We start from the raw sequence: 5,459 nt of genomic DNA, 5'->3' as shown, positions 1-5,459 counted from the left end.
AAGATAATGGTAATCAATCCATTCATTTTTTACGGGATAGCTTTTTGAGAAAACACCAACTTGTCTTCTACCAGAGTGGTTGTACCATTTTGGTGGTTGTACAATTCTAGCAGCAGGTACCTGAGAGTTCTAATCTCTCCATATCCTTGCCAATATTTATTGCTTGCTGACCTATGATCATTTCATATTTGACAAGGAAACAAGCTATCAAATAAGGAAATATTAGTCTTTTCAACAAACAATTCTGGCAAACTGAACATTTTCTTTCAGAAAACTGAAAAGGAACTAGATTTCACAGCATACACAAAAATCAACTCAAGGTGGGTCAGGGAACTTCAGGAATAACATAAAACCACAAGGATCCTGAAAGATAAAATGGGACCAAATTTAGAAGGCTTGCAAATAAAGCCAGAAATAAATTGAACACTGTTTTTCCAAAATGAGAAGAGATATTGATATTCTAGGGAAAAATATTAAGAAGAAATAAAAACAATTAAATTATATAAACTCTAAGAGGAGATGTGGGTGGAGAGATTTTAAATAGCCCTGAAATCTAGACTGCAGTGAAAAACAGTTCAAAATGTACCACTTCGCTGCATATGGGCCTGGCTGTCACGGAACTCATTCAAGAGACCCAGGGAGTCAGATTTTGTCCTACAGCCAATAAGAAGCTAAACACTTAAAAAAAAAAGAAAGTCAGAATTGTATGATGAATTTTTACTTTAGAAAAATTCCATGAAATGGAGAAAAGCATTGAGTCTAGAAACTCTAAGAGAAGAGAGCTTATACCAGAGCAGAGTCTGTGGGAACACAGAAAAAGGGACAGAATCTATAAATGGTAAAAAAAAAAGAAAAAGAAATCAAGAGAATTCAGTGCCCAATTAAACAGAAAAGCATACCATGAAGAAGACACTAGAGTGACCCCATGGTTTCTGATTGAATAATTGGATTATTCTTTTCTTCTTGAGATCAAAGTGGCAGGTTTGAGAGGAAAGAGGAGGGCTTTGTTTTTGATCATTGTGCACATGAAGGGCTTATGGTACCTCCAAGGGCAGACACCCATGGATTGTGGAAATAAGGTTCTGGGATACAGAGACACCTCTGGGCTCAAGATAGAGATTCCGAATATAGGCAAATAACTACTTGAAACCAACCAAAAATGGAAAAATCAAAGAATGAAGCCTTATAAACTTGAAAAGTTAACATGTAGCCATAAGGCCCAAACAGAAAGTAAAATGGGGCTACCAAAGAAAGACGCGAGATTGATGAGCCTGAACCTAATGGAGCCAATTTAACATAGACGGAGTGTTGTTAAGATACAAATTCTCTAGAAGGATTGGGTAAATTAAGTTTTAAAAGAGACCATTTGATTTGACACCTACGTTATCAATTCTATAGAAATAATAGTTGAAAAAATATTTGATGGGCTAAGGTATTAATTAAAGGCAAAAAGAGTGAAGATTTTGCAGGGGAAAATGAGCAATTTTTATTAGAACGAAGAGCTAGATTAATATGTTAAACATTATTTGTAGACACAAAACATAAATATAATGAAAAGAAGAATAAAATTAATATGCTTAGGATAAGCTTACTGAAATCCACTACCTTGGACCAATCATAAATAAATGGTGGTGGTGTTGACCTTAGGTACCTTCAAGTTGACTAACTCACATCAAACCTATGAAAAACAATTCTGAACTTTGCCTTATCCTTTGTTGCTTTTGTTATCTCTGATATGCCAAAGCCCATTTTACAACCAAAGCCCAGAATAAATCTAAAAACTCAACCAATTGCAGCTAAGTTGATTTGAGTTGTCCCCTGGCTACCTCGTGTGTATCAGCGTAGAATTGTGCTATCCAGGGTTTTAAATGACTGGTTTGTCAGAGGCAGAGGACCAAACCCTTCATCTGAGAGACCTCTAGGCACACTGAACCTGACAACCTTGTAGTTAATAACACAGCCCTGTAGTGTATTCACCAGCCAGGGCCTCCTCAGTGCATACAAGCCTCTCAAAATCCTGGGTTTGTAACCTCCTGCTTGGTTCTGTTAGCAAGAGTTTCATCTGTGTGGTTAAAAGTCCCATCTAATGTGTCTAGCTTCTTTTGTTTCCTACATAGACTAATACTTAATGAGGACTGCATTTCTTGTTTGAATTCTAAAGTTTGTTTCTTATTGAAAACAAAGGAAACAGAAAACAAGCAATACTAAGTGCTGACAAGTCCCCGGAGGCCTGTGGTTCTCTTGTTCTTTAAAAGCTCTCAGTAGCCTTTGTGGAATTACTAAGGTTCATTGTAGAGACAAATAAAAAAAGCATAGTTCTAAAGTAACAATTGTATTCACCTTTAAAGAAAAAAAAATCAAGAAAACAAGAATCACTTAAAAGTCCAAATGTTTGGTTCCAGGCAATATTTCACTTTACATTCCACTCCAATCAATCTTGAAAAAAAATCTACTTTAACTTTTAAAATATAAGACTATAAGTTATCAAAGGAATACATTCTCACCTCAGAAAACAAGAGTGTAACCATTGACAACACAACATTGAAATGCTAAGAATTTTGTGCCCGTGACACATTAAAAACAAACAAAATAGAACAAAAAAAAATCACTTTTCATCAAAATTATTTGATCATATTAAGGGTTGATAACCTTGTTTGCAATTATACACACACATACTCTTAATATAAAATTACCTGTATGTCAGAGTAAGAAGAAACAAAAACAAGTATTTCTTACTGACTGCATTTTACACCCACAATGACTTGATACATTATAACCTATTTTTCCTTGAGATTTCCAAGAATCTGTGTTCAGCCTTGTCCTACAATCTTTACAGGAAAATGATTAATATCAATTTCACGGAATATGTATAAAATATGTTCTCAGCATTGGATATTATCATGTAGCTCCAGACTGGTTCAGTGTCTTATTCTGCTGAGTTTTCTTTACTTATTGTTGGTCTTTGTTGCTTACACACTGATAAAATTGACCACAATTGACCCAGGATTTCTGAACTCCTCATTCTCTCAGCGGAACTTTGGTGGTATCTTGTGAAGTAATATTTTTAAAAAGAAGGAAAACATATTTAAAATGTTTATTATTTTCTTGTAAAATGTGAAATCTCTATTCATTTTCCCGCTTTTTATGTTTCTTAATAGCTTTCTTCATTTAGGACCTAAACATTTCAACACATTCATTTCCAAGTGTTTTAATGATTCATCTGTTATTGAAGGTTGGCATTTTATTCTCTAATTAACTATTGCATTCACACATAGAACTGACAATTTTCTTTTGTAAATAAAAAAAATTTTTTTTCTATTATTTCAGAACTGCTTTAGATTTACAGAGAATTTGTGACAATTGTACAAAAGGTTTCCATATCCTTTCTACTCAATTTCCGTTACTAATGTCTTGACTTATCATAATTTTAAGCTAATATCAGTATATTATTATTAACTAAAACAAAGCCAAACTATTGTGAAGTCAATTCTGAAGCATACTAATAAGGAAACAAATCATAAAGAAATTTTCTGAGATGTCCTGGAGAGATTCAAAACTAAAATCCTTTGATAGTTGTATAAATAATTATTCATATTTTCTTACATTTTACCTAATGCTCTTTTTCCTTTTACTAATTTCTATCTAGATAGTACATTCAATTTAGTGTTTGAAAATCTTAAGCTCCTTTTGGCTGTGAAATTTTTAAGAATTGACAACTCACAAGAAAAGAACTCAGGTATTTCGTAGGGTGTACTTTAACGAGGATTTCTATGATACTTTTCATTATTATACTCAGGTTATTATATAGGTTTGAAGATGAAGATTGAACCAAAAAAAGTATCACTAATGACACTTTATGAATAGCAAAAAGCAAAAGCAAATTCTTGACTGTCCAATAGACTTTAATTCAGAGCAACTCGGAAAGGATAGAATAAGGCCCACAGGTTTCATTTTGTTTTGTTTTTATGTTAATTAACTGTCTTCTATTAACTCATAATTACTTTTCCTCTTGTTTGTTGAACCAATAGGTCACATAGTACTTTCCACAGTAGTGTCTGTCAAAGTGGCTGGCCATAAAAACTCCAGCACCGTGTTCATCTGAAGGACACTCCCGATGAGGATGACTAATTTTGCGATTCCCATCCACCTTTTAGTATGTCAGAACAGCCACCTTGACCTTCTTTCTCTTATGCGTATTCTTCTTGGGAGTGGTGTAAGACTGCTTCCTTTTCTCAGCACCACCACGAAGTCTCAATACAAGATGAAGAGCGGACTCCTTTTGGATGTTGCAGTCAGATAGGGTGCGCCCATCTTCCAGCTGCTTTCCAGCAAAGATGAGTCTCTGCTGACCAGGAGGAATTCCGGGATCTTGGCCTTGACATTCTCGATTGTATCTGAGGGTTCAACCTTGAGCGTAAAGGTCTTCCGCGTGAGGTTTTTTATGAAAATCTGCATCTTGACTGTGGTCCCACCAGCAAACGGCGGGAACAAAGAGGCGGATTTAGACCTAAGGCCACATAAGACAGGAAATGAAGAACTCTTGATCCGAGAGCAGCCAGAGATACACACTTACCGCGAATGGCTTCCCACAGGTTTTTCAAGAAATAAGGCTGACAGAAGAAAGACGGGTGCCTTTGAGTTGTGATTGAAGAAGGGTGACGAGTGTTCCATGGACTGCAAAAGAAAAAAACAGGTATGTCTTCGAGAAAGTGCCGCCAGAGTTTTCCTTAGAGACAAGAATGGTGAAGTTTCTCCTCATATTTTGAGCAATTTCTTGAGAGAGGGTATAATTTGGACATAATGCTTGGAGAAGTAAATTGTCAGCGAAAGATAGGATGAATCTCAATTGGACGGGTTGACACAGTGTCTGTAGCAATGGGATCAAACAAATCAGAGAAGATATGAATGACATAGGATAGGACAGGGTTAAATCTGTTGTTCATAATGTCACTATGAGTCATACTGGACGCAACAGTGCTTAGTAACACCACCACCACCAAAGTCTTTACAGAAATAGACTGTCACATCTTTCTCCCATGTAGTGAATGAAAGATTCAAACCATTGACCTTTAAAATAGCATGCAATCACTAAGTGAGGTGCTATTCACACTCTTAAAGTCACTGCTGTTTAATATTACTTGTCAAAGAGAAAAACTAACTGGAGGGTAGGGGCGGGCAGGGAGGAAAGTGTGCAACAATGAATGAATGGAAATTAAAAAAAAGTTGCAAGAAAAAAATAAGAGACCCTCGATTGAGTTTCAGAAGCTGTTAATTGTTACAGGAAGAGAGTGCCCATCTTCTGCAGAACCAGATGAATATATCCATTTCAAAAAAAAAAAGATGATGGTATGCAGAAATTTTCCAACAACAGCATTGATTATCGCATGAAAGTAAAATCTTGCTGAGGATAATTTAAGAGTTATCAGACAAGAACCAAAAATACAAGTCAGTGTAAAAGA

At 35.5% G+C, this 5,459-nt stretch overlaps 1 pseudogene; it reads left to right on the top strand.

The window, feature by feature from the left end:
- LOC102875450 overlaps positions 1-4,645 on the top strand; it is a 63,734-nt pseudogene extending 59,089 nt beyond the window's left edge.
- The last annotated feature ends 814 nt before the right edge of the window (positions 4,646-5,459 follow it).

The sequence above is a fragment of the Elephantulus edwardii genome, unplaced genomic scaffold (genome assembly GCF_000299155.1).
Source record: "Elephantulus edwardii isolate Elephantulus edwardi_28Jun2011 unplaced genomic scaffold, EleEdw1.0 scaffold00009, whole genome shotgun sequence".
NCBI lineage: Eukaryota > Metazoa > Chordata > Mammalia > Macroscelidea > Macroscelididae > Elephantulus > Elephantulus edwardii.
Note: the sequence above shows the minus strand (reverse complement) of the source record. Positions and strands in the feature narration are given on the sequence as shown.